Below are 13,403 nucleotides of genomic sequence, written 5' to 3'. Positions count from 1 at the left end.
AGACAGGTCTCTAATCAATATGAACATTAATATATAAATATTTGTAGTATCAGTTCTATGGACTTCTGATGTTTTGAAAACCAACTATCCATGTAAGGTAACCTGGACTGTTTTCCGTTAACTCCTCTCAGCTATTTCTAAGTAAAATATGGAAAGCACCCTAACAATAAACTCAAAAATATGAATTTGCTATAGTCCCTTAACTCATAGGTTAACCGTCCCAAATCAGTTTAAAAAAGTTAAAAAAGGGCTGGGCCTAGGCATTGTATTCCTAAATGTGTTATACAGGCACTATGCCCATGAGAGTATCAATATTCATCTCATTTTTATATTAATAAGAGGCTCGTACCAATGAAAACCTTAAATTTGAGATCAAAGTAAATTTTGTACCATTTAAGAATTTATAACTTCATCTTCATAATAATTATACAGATTTCTACCAGTAGGTTATGGCTATGCAGTAAGTCCTAGCTAATCCCCCCTGTTCCAACAAAACCACTACTTGTCCCTAGAAAGACAGACCATTATTAACCACATTAGTCCCCAAGCTCAGGGAATAGGGGTGCTGACTCTTCTTTAACTTCTTCAAGCTGATTAAGGGCGTTGAGATTTTAGAAGAGGGGTGGGGGGGAGAGTAAGTTGATAAGCCTCTGATGCTGTGTCTTCACTGAATCCAGATGGAATTCCAGGACATCAGAGGTTTGGGCAGGTCTGCTCAGTATGCTTGATGAGTAGATACACCAAGGCTGTGTATTCTGCAATATACAATTCTCAGAACAAGTTTTAGTATCAAGAAAAAAAAAATTCCACCCCCAGGGGGCTGACATTTTTTTTTAAAGATGTTGGTTCTGAAGACTTCCCCCCCCCTGCTTCTTAAAATTGGTTGTAGTATTTACGTTTCAGATTTTATCCCCTTAGCCTACTTCCTCCCACCACCCAGAAACCTCTTATCCCATCCCCCTCCTCATGCTTCTATGAGGCAGTGACCACACCTACCCCCCTCACTATCCCCTCCCCGCCCTCACATCCCCCCCCCCACTGTGTGTTCATTCATTCATTTTTCATTCATTTTTTTTTTTTATGGGACCAAGAAACTCCTCTCCCACCTATGTCTGACTGGGCCATCCTCCCCTACATATACCTCTGGAGTCTTGGGTCCCTCCCTATGTGTTCCCAGGCTGGTGGTTTAGACCCTGGGGGGCTCTGGTTGTTCGGTATTGTTGCTTTCCACCTGGGGTCAATAACCCTTTCTGCTCCTTCAGTCCTCTCACTAAGTTCTCCATTGGGAAACCCCTGATCATATCAGTGGTTAATTGTGAACATTGTCCTCTGAGTGTTTTAGTCTTTGGCTGACCTCTAAGGAGACAGCTATATCATGTTCCTCACATTATGCACTTCCAGCCATCCACAACAGTGTTTAGATTAGGTGGCTGTACATGGGGTGAATACCCAGGTGGAAAGGTCTCCTGATGGCCCCTCCTTCAGTTTCTGTTCCATGTTTTGTTTCCCTATTTGCTCCCTTGAACATTTTTATTTCTCGTTCTAAGTAGAACTGAGGCATCCCCTCTTGGTCTTCCTTCTTCATGAGCTTCATGTGGTCTGTGGGTTGAGTCTTCGCTAATCCAAGCTTTTGGGCTAACATCCGTGGAGATATGTTTGTGTAACTCTCTTCTTTTGGGGTTTTTGGAAGATTACTTTCTTGCTTTTTCTAGGTTGTAGTTTCCCTCCTTGTGTTGGAGTTTTCCACCAATTATTCTTTGAAGTGCTGGATTTGTGTTGAGATACTGTGTAAATTTGGATTTGTCATGGAATATTTTGGTTTCTCCATCAATAATGATTGACAGTTTTGCTGGGTATAGTAGTCTGGGCTGGCATTTGTGTTCTCTTAGGGTTTGTATGATATCGGTCCAGGATCTTCTGGCTTTTATGGTCTCTGGTGAGAAGTCTGGGTAATTCTTATAGGTCTGCCTTTATATGTTACTATGCCTTTTTCCCTTACTGCTTTTAGTATTTTTTCTTTGTTTTGTACATTTGATGTTTTGACTATTATATGGCGGGAAGTATTTCTTTTCTGGTCTAAACTATTTGGAGTTCTGTAAGCTTCTTGTATATTTATGGACATCTCTTTCTTTAGGTTAGGGAAGTTTTCCTCTATAATTTTGTTGAGGATATTTACTGGTCCTTTTAGTTGGGAGTCTTCCCCCTCATCTATACCTATTATCCTTAGGTTTGGCCTTCTCATTGTGTCTTGGATTTCTTGTATATTTTGGGTTAGTAGCTTTTTGTATTTTGCATTTTCTTTGACAGTTGTGTCAATGTTTTCCATGGTATCTTCTGCACATGAGATTCTCTCTTCCATCTCTTGTATTCTGTTGGTGATACTTGTGTCTATGACTCCTGATCTTTTTTTTAGGTTTTCTATCTCCAGGGTATTGTCCCTTTGTGATTTCTTTATTGTTTCTACTTCCATTTTTAGATCCTGCATGGTTCTGTTTAATTCCTTTTCCCGTTTGGTTGCATTTTCTTGAAATTCCTTAAGGGATTTTTGTGTTTCCTCTTGAAGGGTTTCTATCTGTCTACCAGTGCTCTCCTTTAGTTCTTTGAGAGTGTTATTTATGTCTTTCTTAAAGCCCTCTATCATCATCATGAAAAGTGATTTTAATTCTGATTCCTGCTTTTCTGGTGTGATGGGGTGTTCAGGGCTTGCTCTGATGGGGGAGCTGGGTTCTGATGATGCCATGTAACTTTGGTTTCTGTTGCTCAAGTTCTTGCTCTTGCCTTTTGCCATCTGGTTAACTCTAGTGCTGCCTGTACTTGCTGTCTCTGACTGAAGCCTGTCTTTCTAGTTATCTAGCTTGTGTCTGATCTCCTAGGGGTCCAGATGTCTCTGTGATCTTTTCCAGCTGCACTGATTACAGTGGTACCTCTAGGATGCCTCAGGATATGGTGCCTCCAAGGTCGTAGTCCAGCTAGGTGTCTGCTGTTCTGGGTGCAGTGTCTCCTCTAGAATATCTCAGGATATGTTGTCTGAAGCTCTGAGTTCATTTGTTCCTCTGTGGATCTGGATTGAGTGGACCTTCCAGTATGTCTCAGGTGGAATCCGGGGTCCACACAACAGCAGACCTGGCAGAGGTCTGATCTAGGCCTCAGATCTGAGAACTAGTTTCTAAGACACTGTCCAAGTTAGAGCGCCTGGGATCCCTGCTTCCTCTGGGTTCTTGGAGGTTGGGGACAGAGCTGCCACCCAAGATCTGCTCAGTGCTCTGGCCCAGACCGGAAGGAACCCTAGAGCTCGGCTCTTATGGACAACCTGCCTAGCATTCTTTTTCCCATACAATATTTAATATTAAATACAGTCACAAAGCACTGACATGGATATTAAAATAACCAATCTTAGAGCTCCACTTGCTTCCCCAACACACACTCAGAAGATGCCTATTAACATAGACATTAGCCACCCAAAGTAAAAATTGAAGAATATTCAGATTTTTGTGATAGCCTGCCAAACCAACCAACTGTGAAGCTAAAGATCATGGTGTTCAATGAAGGAAAGCCACTAAAGCAATTGCAGTACTCTTGAGCAATTGTACTCTCTAGCCCTTAGCCACTCTGGTCGCAACTCCAGTCTGAACTGGAGGAAACAGAGATCCTCAAATGCCTTTCACCTGAAAGTCTCCAACATTTGAAGATTCAGAAAGGTATTCATGTACATTGCTTTTATTTTTTTGTTTGTTGTTTGTTTTTTCATTTTCTTTTGACCTTTGTGTTTTCTTCTCTTATCATATGCTTATTTTATTTTATAGGCAGACAATAGATTTTTATTTTTTATTTTAACTGTATAATTTTGTATACAGCATTCCTTTATTGTTCAGTACTTTTTACTCTTTTGCCCTTTTTAGTCCTTCTCCCTAAAATTGCTCTCCTGTGTTCTCTTTTTAAAAACTAGATTCATCTTCTCTTTTACTCCTTTCTTGCCCCTATTCTTCAATTATGATTTCTAATTTTACACTAAGCAATTTTTAACTTCATAGCTTGCTGTATGTTAGTTTTGCTACTTCCTTTTCTAAGGTTATTGACTTTACTTGATTTAAAGCATATTTCTATTCTGGCTTGGTTCAATGCTGTTGCTATTACAGCAATTTGTTTCTTACTTCCTGAATAGTACTGAAGACTGAGTTTTCAAGTGAGAATTGCTCACTAAGAAAACACCCACATAAAACTGAAAGAGATATCCATCCCAACAGATGCACAAATCACAACACAGAAACATGGAAAAGCAAGGCAACATGGACTACGCTAGAAGATTACAACTCCAAAGTTACTAAACCCAAACATATTTAAATGGGTAAAATACCAGATGAAAAACTACTCAACTCTTCACTGAAAACTAATCAGTAACTTCAAAAAAGATACAAAAGAAAAGACAAGCACATAAATGAGAAAAGAAAAAATCAATTGAAGAATTCAAGACCTGAAGAAGAAACTCCTCAAAGTACATGAGAAATTCAGAAAGGAAACAGAAAATAGAATGTTGAAAAATGTGGCTAGAAAGATTTCTCACTGGGTAAAAAGTGCTTGCTACACAAGTATGAAGATCTAAAAAATGTAACATTGTGTGGTGGTTTAAGTGAAAATGGGTCCCGTAAGCTAATATGTTTGAATGCTTGTTTCCCAGTTGGTGGAACAGTTTGGGAAGGATTAAGATGCATATCCTTGATGGAAGAGGTGTGTCACTGGGGTCAGGCTTGGAAGTCTCAAAATTGTTCTCCATTCCTAATCATGTGTGACATGGAGACAGCAGAAAGGGGGCCACTGCTGTGGCATATCTACCACAGCAGACTCCTCAGATATAGGTTCAAACCAATAAAAAATTTTGATTAGCCTGCTGGTGACTACACTAGGTGTTCAGAACCACAGTACAGCCCCAAGCCTTTTTCATCTTGAGCTTTTAAGCACAAAAAACACATCCTGGGCTGACACACTTCATTCAGCAATTACAGTTAGCCAGAAGCAAAACTATAGAAGCCAAAAAGCAAGGTTAGTACATTTAGAAATTTTCCCAGAACTATGGACTTTGATGGATTGAGTCTTTGTTCTCATTTGGCAGGCAGTGCTGCCTATGTGCTGGATTCAATGGCCTAAATAGTACTCACATCATGGTGTCAGCTGTGCTAAGGTCTAGAGGCTGAAAGGGAGGAGGACGGGAACATAAGGGGGGGGAAAAAGTGTCATATGCTTTCTCTCATGTGGAATCTAGATTTAACTATTTCTGAAAGCATACAGGGAACTATTTGTGGGTGGAAAGTGGATCATGAGGAAGGAATTAGGAGAAGCTAGGTAAGGCAGTGGAGAAGTTAATATGATCAATCTATGGAAATATTATAATGAAAGCAAAACTTTGTATGTCAACCAAATAGAAATTTTCTATTGGGTATCTTAGATTTAATGATTGTAATTGTTAACTCTACTGTCAGTTTGTCTGGAGCAGGAATCAGCTGAGAGAGCAGCCTCTTGAGACTTCTGTGAGGGGTTCTCTTTTGCAGTTAACTGAGATGGAAGGCCCGCTCTAAATATGGGTGACAATTCCCAGTGACAGCCCATATCTAAGGAGGTCTAAGAGAAATGAGATGCCTTCATGTCTACCAAATTCATCTATCCTGTTCACAAGTTCATCTGCCTTGTTACTTCAATGGCTACTTCTTCAATGACATCAGACCCAACTTCTTCAGCCTCCTTACATGGAATGATAACCCAGGCCCTCAATGCCTGACTGGGACAGCTAAGGTGTCCAGCTTCATGGGCTAAGCAGTTATGAGGTCTTGCTTCTCCAATGTGAAAGTAGCCATAGCTGGAAATCTACACAGTGTTGTATAAGCCCAGATCCTAAACCCTCTTAACATATACTCAATCATTTGGTGTCTCCAGAGAATTGTAACTAATAAGGTTTTGTGCTCCTTCACCCCCATTCTGTCATTTAATGTGAAAAAAACAGTTTTCACTGTAAATATTGTATTTGTCATCCATACAGTTTTTATTGATTTCTCATGTTTGTTTTAACTTCTTTTCAGTTTGATAATATTATTTATATAATTAAAAAAAAACTTTTTCTTTTAAATTGTTCCTACATACTGCAGTAGTTTGAATGAAAATGGCTCCATAGGCTCATAAGGAGTGAAACTTTTAGGAGGTGTGGCCTTGCTGGAGTGGGTGTGGCCTTGCTGGAGTAGGTGTGGCTTTGTTGGAGGAGGTAGATTACAGGGGATAGGCTTTGAGGTCTCAGATCCTTGGGCTACACCCAGTGTGGCAGTCTAAACCTGTTGTGGGTGCATATGTAGAACTCTCAGTTCCTCTAAAATCACGTCTGCTTGTGCATCCCCATACTTGACATCATGATGATAGTGGATTAAACCTCTGAAATTGTAAACCCACCCAATACGGTGTCTCTTCACAACAATTAAACCCTAAGGCACTTACTATCCTTTAGTTATTTAGCTATTTGCCTGGTCACCCAGAGTTTGTGCTATTTATGGGTTCAGCTATGTTATTTGACTTTGGGGCTGTTCATTATTTACTGGACATAGTAGACAACATGTCTTTCAGCTAAGAGTCTATTGCCATTATCTGGAGAGTATGTTTTTTGTCATAGGTAAATAAATTGCTTTCTGGTTACCAGAGAAGTTCAAATTTGCCTTTTGCTTCTAATTTGATGATATATATCCTGCAAATGCTGACTCCATAGAGGTGCTTCGATGGCTTTGATGAGTTAAAGCTACTCTTTCCCAACATGTGAATGAGAAAGATTCTGAAGAAAGTCTCTTTGAAAAGAGATTTATTGGCATATATTAGCACAATAAAGTCATTATATTTTCACATACATAAAATATTCTAAAAAATTCACCCCACACAACCCTCTTAAGGCATGGGTATTTTACCAGTGGCTACACCCTAGAAGATAATGAAATCAAATCAAGTTTTAAAGTCTTCTTTTTTAAAATGAAGATAATAAAAAAGCACCTATTTTCCTATTTACTTATGTGAATTAAGTTAATGTAGCAGCTACTTACAACATTGCTTTAAACATAACTCGTGACAATCAATACAGTGTTACTACTCATAAATACTTATTGACTAGCAACATAGGACAACCTTCAGATCACTAGAGCTGAAGTCACCCTCTCTTGTCTCCCTCCTTCTAACATTAGTGCATAGTAATTCTGTGAAAACTTGAAATTTATTGTGACTTTTTGCATACGCACATAACATACTTTAGTTGGTCTGTAACCCATTTGCCCCTTTCCTCATTTTCTCTCATTGTCCACCACCTTTTTCATAGTCCCACTATTACTTGTATGTCTATATTTTCCTGAATTCTGTATTTGAAAAAAAACATTTGATCATTGGCTTCCAAAAAACACTTTCATTAAATTTTGTTACATATTATAATAGAATTACATCATCTTCCCTTTACCTTCACTCCATCCAATATTTCCTATATGCCTCTCTTTTGGTCTCTCTAAAAAACTGTGGAGATATACATATATACATATATATACATATATATATATGCCTAGATATGTAAATATAATCTATACCAACTAGGGAGCTCATCCCTGGTTTTTTTAAAAAAAAAAAGTATTTTTCTAGTTCTCAACAGTCCTTAGTATACTGTGCTTTTTGAGTTTAGCTCATTTCACTTACTGTAGTTATTTCAATCAATGTTCCTGAAAATGTCATCATTTTATTCTTCTTCATGGTTAAATAATACTCAGTTGTGTATACATACCTCATGTGCTTCTCTATTCACACACTGACAGACACCCAGGGTAGTTTTATAACTTGCTAATTGTGAACAGTGCCACTGTTAACATGAATTAGCCAATGCTTGTGTTGTGGTGATATAAATTTAATGAGGAGTGGTAGCGAGAAATGATATAATAGCTGTAGGGTTTTGTTTTTGAGGGATTACCAAATAAGTGCTATGGTGGGTGGACAAATTTCCATTTCTCTCAGCATGGCACATGCCCTTTATTTAAATACCTATGTAAGACTAACAAGATTATCTTTCCTGTCTATAAAACCTCATGTAAATTCCTGAAGAATGAAGTATATTTATGGTCCCTGAATCATCTCTTACTAATGACATATACAGATAATGAGTTTTTCTAAAACCTGTCTCATGAAGACTAAGTGAGACAGAGGGGAGATCATGAACACTAAATGAGAGAGCTAATGAGATGACTCGTTCTGTTAAAGCTCCAGCCACCAATTCTGGAGTGAAGTATGGGGGCACATAAGCAGACATAGTTATTAGAGGAGCTGAGAGTTCTACATATGCACCCACAACAGGAAGAGACTGCCACACAGAGTGTAGCCCTAGGATCTGAGACCTCAAAGCTTACCCCCTGTAATCTACCTCCTCCAGCAAAGCCACATCTACTCCAGCAAGGCCACATCCACTCCAGCAAGGTCACACCTTCTAATAGTGCCACTCCCTATGAGCCTATGGACCCATTTTCTTTCTTTTTTTCTTTTTCTTGCTTGTTTGTTTATTAGACAGGTCTTGTTTTGTAGCCACAGCTGGTCTCAAACTCATATTCCTCTTGCTTCTGACTCCTAAGTGCTATGGAGCCATTTTCATTCAAACTTCCACAATATGTAGAAACAATATAAAAGAAAAGCTTGTTTTAACATTATATATATATATATATATATATATATATATATATATATATATTTAAGTTTATTATTATTATATTAACTTATTATTATAAGTTTAACATTATATATATACATATATATATAAACATTATATATATATATATATTGTTAAACTTCCTGTTGTGGGTGCATATGGAGAGAGAGAGAGAGAGAGAGAGAGAGAGAGAGAGACTGAGCTTATCCTTTCTCCTGCATTCTTATTTATGCCTTTGTGTGTGTGCAATATTCTCTCCAAAATGTTTGGGGTAATAGAGAAAATCTACCTCATAGAAATGCAAGCAAGTGCTTTCTGCTCTTTGACGCTGCCAAAGAAGCACCGCTGAAGGCTCTCATCACCCTGCCATCATGTTTAAGTCAGAGTCTCCCTAGGAGCTGAAACAGCTGCAGAAGCTCTTCATCAACACTAACTGACTGTGTGGTAGTGAGAGATCCAAACACCAAAGAGATCCAGGGGCTTTGGGTTTGTTACATATGCCACTGTGGAGGAAGTGGATGCTGCAATGAATGCAAGACCACACAAGGTGGATGGAAACGTTGTGGAACCTAAGAGAGCTGTGTCAAGGAAGATTCTCAGAGACCAGATGCCCACTTAACTGTGAAAAAGATCTTTGTTGGTGGTATTAAAGAAGACACTGAAGCACATCGCCTAAGAGATTATTTTGAGCAGTATGGGAAAACTGAAGTGATAGAAATTATGACTGACAGAGGCAGTGGAAAAAAGAGGAGCTTTGCTTTTGTTGCCTTTGATGACCATGACTCTGTGGATAAGAGTGTTAGTTAGAAATACCATACTGTGAGTGGCCACAACTGTCACTTAAGAAAGGCTCTGTCGAAGCAAGAGATAGCTAGTGCTTCATCCAACCAGAGAGTTTGAAGTGAGTGGTTCCAGAAACTTTAGTGGTGGTCGTGGATGCGGTTTTGGTAGCAATGACAGTTTTGGTCAAAGAGGGAACTTCAGTGGTCGTGGTGGCTTTGATAGCAGCCATGGTGGTGGTGGATATGGTGGCAGTGAGGATGGCTATAATGGATTTGGCAATTGTGGGGAGCCGACAGAAGGCGGCTATCATCCTTGCAGCCATCTTGAGCCATATACCCTGATAAGAGACGTGATTACAATAGCCTACAACAGCTGAGCACACTCTGATAACATCTGGCTTTAGATGCCCAGGATCTTCCCTTGGGTGTGTGAGACTTAAAGGTGTGTGACTTAAGGGTGCGACTTAGAGATCAGATTTAGAGACAAGATCTAAAGGCATGATTAAAAACGTGAATTATAGGTGTGGCTTAGAAGTGAGACATATAAAAGGCGAGAGGCAGACAGGAGAGTTCAAAACAATTTGGAGGATCAGAGAATCAGACACTTCAGAGAGAACAACTTGGAGTTAGTTATTAGGTATTAGGCACTTGGCACTTGGAGAAAGAACTTGGAACTTGGAGGCACTAGGGACTAGGAACTCAAGACTTGGGACTGGGACTAGGAAGAGAGACTGAAGAATAAACAGGATTGAATAACACTCTGTCTGGTCTCCATTCTTCACGTCCGTTCTCACTCTCTTTCTTGCTGAACCCCGACCCGCAGACTGGAGCAGCTTGGGGCAGTGCTCTAACAGTTTAGCCCCCAAGGCTTTTGGCAGTGCGGGTCCCAACATTGACAGAACAGTCTGAGACACTTGGGGCCCCAAACATGGGGCAGCTCGGGCCACAACAGGCAATGACAGAAGCAATTTTGGAGGTGGTAGAAGCTACAGTGATTTTGGCAATTACAACAATCCATTTTCAAATTTTGGACCAATGAAGGGAGGGAACTTTGGAGGCAGGAGCTCTGGCCCTTATGGTACAGAGGCCAGTACTTTGCTAAGCCATGAAACCAAGGTGGCTATGAAGATTCCAGCAGCAGCGGTAGCTATGGCAGTGGCAGGAGGTTCTAATTATAGCCAGGAAACAAAGCTTAGCAGGAGAGGAGAGCCAGAGAAGTGACAGGGAAGCTACAGGTGACAACAGATTTGTGAATTCAGCCAAGCACAGTGGTGGCAGGGCTTAGCTGCTACAAAGAAGACATGTTTTAGACAATACTCGTGTGTGTGGGCAAAAACTCCAGGACTGTATTTCTGACTAATTGTATAACAGGTTATTTTAGTTTCTGTTCTGTGGAAAGTGTAAAGCATTCCAACAAAAGGTTTTACTTTAGACCTTTTTCACCCATGCTGCTGATTGCTAAATGTAATAGTCTGATCATGATGCTGCATAAATGTGTCTTTTTTTAAAAAAAAAAAAAAAGAAAGGATGAAAAAAATGCAAGCAAGTAAATTTGAAAGTTATTCTTCAGATATCATTGGTATTCTAAAAAAATATTTGCCTCCTTCTCCTTCCTAGGCATCACAATAAACAATGACCAAAAAAATGTAATCCCTCCCATAAATTAATCATAGAAAATCTCACTCCAATGCTTAAATCCCAATGGGCTCAGCTTCAAGTCACATGGGCAAGATGAGTAGGAAGGGCTCTGTGTATGATCTGGTTAAGCTCTTCACTGGGACAACTCCTCACCTGAGGAAGGAAGACTGCTTTGGCTCTTCTGATCACTCATACCGTGAGATTTTTCTACCTCTTTTAAGAAAAATCATATTCAACTCTTCTTAATTGCATATGAATTTCAACACAAACTGAAAAATATTCCTTCCCTGTGGAAACGTATCTATTGTTTTTCTCTATTCTATGCTGAACTTGATATTTTCCAGAGGCTACATTACTTATCTACCAAGGGCCTTCAGTATACCCACATGATGGTTTGCTAGAGAAACTTTGACCAAACTGGATGACATGCAATATGGCTAATTTCTTTACTACCTCTCAGAACTTATAAATTGATGTGTCTTCTGAGATCATTACTATACTGGCTTCACATTTCCAATTCCCTATTTATATTTTCCCAAACACAAAGTAAACCTGTAATTTATTGTGGGGTGGCAGTTTCCACACTAGACAAGCACATGTATTTGAGTGAAACTAGAGTTATATAGTCAAATGTCTATCATTAGGTGAATAAATTTTAATCAATAATTCTCTTGTCACCCTATTATGAAAATTAATAGAAATAGTGTGTATGAAAGTTTTACAGGAAATGTCAGTGTTATAAGCTATGGATTAAAAGTGATAGATCACTTAAGTATTTCAGATAGAGGTTTGACTATAGACAGACATAAAAGAAATCTAACTTTCCAAGATAAAACTATTTTAAAAGGAACATCATAAAATCATAGGTTAGATGAAAATATATCATAATTTTAATCACACTGCTTTCAATGTCAATTAGAATTATATTCTTGTTTATACTGCTTTTTTATTATACAGCAAAGTACATCATTAGCAGTTCAGAGAATGGCAATTAGTCCACTTTGTACTCTAAATTAATATATCTTTTCTTTGATGGGACTTAGTTATGATTTGTCATAATGTGGAATAGTTATTCCCAGTTTGCAGCTTGGAATGTTGCTGTATATGTAGTAAGCACTTTTTCTATTCTGTTTAAATGTCCTATATTATATCATCAAAGACTAGACTATCAACTGCAACACAGAATCTGGGTATTAGATTCTTCATTAAAGCCAGGTTCAGTTTGCTTTCTTCCTCATATCTTAGAATGGATAGAGTCATATAAATACTTATTCTTCCCACCACAGAAAATACTAGACACAACAGTCTTGGCAAAGAAAGATGTCTTCCTTTTTGTAACATTTTTTACAGCAAAACCTGTCTCTAAACAACTTAGACCTTGTCTTCACCATCAGACATCCAGTGGGTGCTCAAATCTTTCTTAGATTCTCCATGTTCTTTCTCAATGACAAGTCGATGATCCCAACACAAAACAAGAGAGAATGAGGACCAAACACAGAGCTCAAAGAATTCCAGAAGCTCATCCTCTAAGCTTTGTAGTAGTAGAATGCAGAGATCCAGAAGATTTTCCCCTTCTGACTTTGAAAGGGTCTACCATTGAAGGTTTCCTCCTCCACCCTCTCTCTTGCCACGGCTACTTCTTATTTCTCTGATATCTTCCCAGGAACAAGTTTCTCTTTCCTTTGGGACTTCCCTACTAGCTCCAATTTCTTATTTGATGAACCTTGGCAGATGTAAAACACCTCTTTATTCTGAATCTCTACAGTATGGACCAATTTTCTTTGTGTAGACAAAATCCATATCAATTATTTTAATAAAAACGATCATTACATAAACTTCACATTTTGTAAGGTAACACAGTGATGTAGGGAGTAGGCTGAGGACAGCTCAACAAATTGGAACACAGCTGTCCCAGAAGAACTACTACTTAGACAGAACTGGGGTTAAAGACCAAGAAGGACAAATCTTACAGGACTAAGACTCAGTTCCATTAGAATAAAGTATGATCAGACAGGTTAGTATAGCATGAGAATGTGCAAACTGCAACAGGCTGCAACTAGAGCCTTTTCAATTTTCTCTAGGTCCTCTTTTAAAAAATCATAGTGGGGTTCAACTGACAGAGTGTAAATGAGCCTGCATATCAATAAGCCTCAATCTGAGGTGGAGATACTATACCCTAAGCACTATGGTCCATACTTGGGCTACTCTGACAATATCGTTCCTGTCATAGGAACCATTTTATTTTTTGACTTCTGTGACTAACTTCTTTGTACATTGAACAACCCTTTCAA

Source organism: Arvicanthis niloticus, chromosome 2 (genome assembly GCF_011762505.2).
Source record: "Arvicanthis niloticus isolate mArvNil1 chromosome 2, mArvNil1.pat.X, whole genome shotgun sequence".
Classification (NCBI taxonomy): Eukaryota; Metazoa; Chordata; class Mammalia; order Rodentia; family Muridae; genus Arvicanthis; species Arvicanthis niloticus.
Note: the sequence above shows the minus strand (reverse complement) of the source record.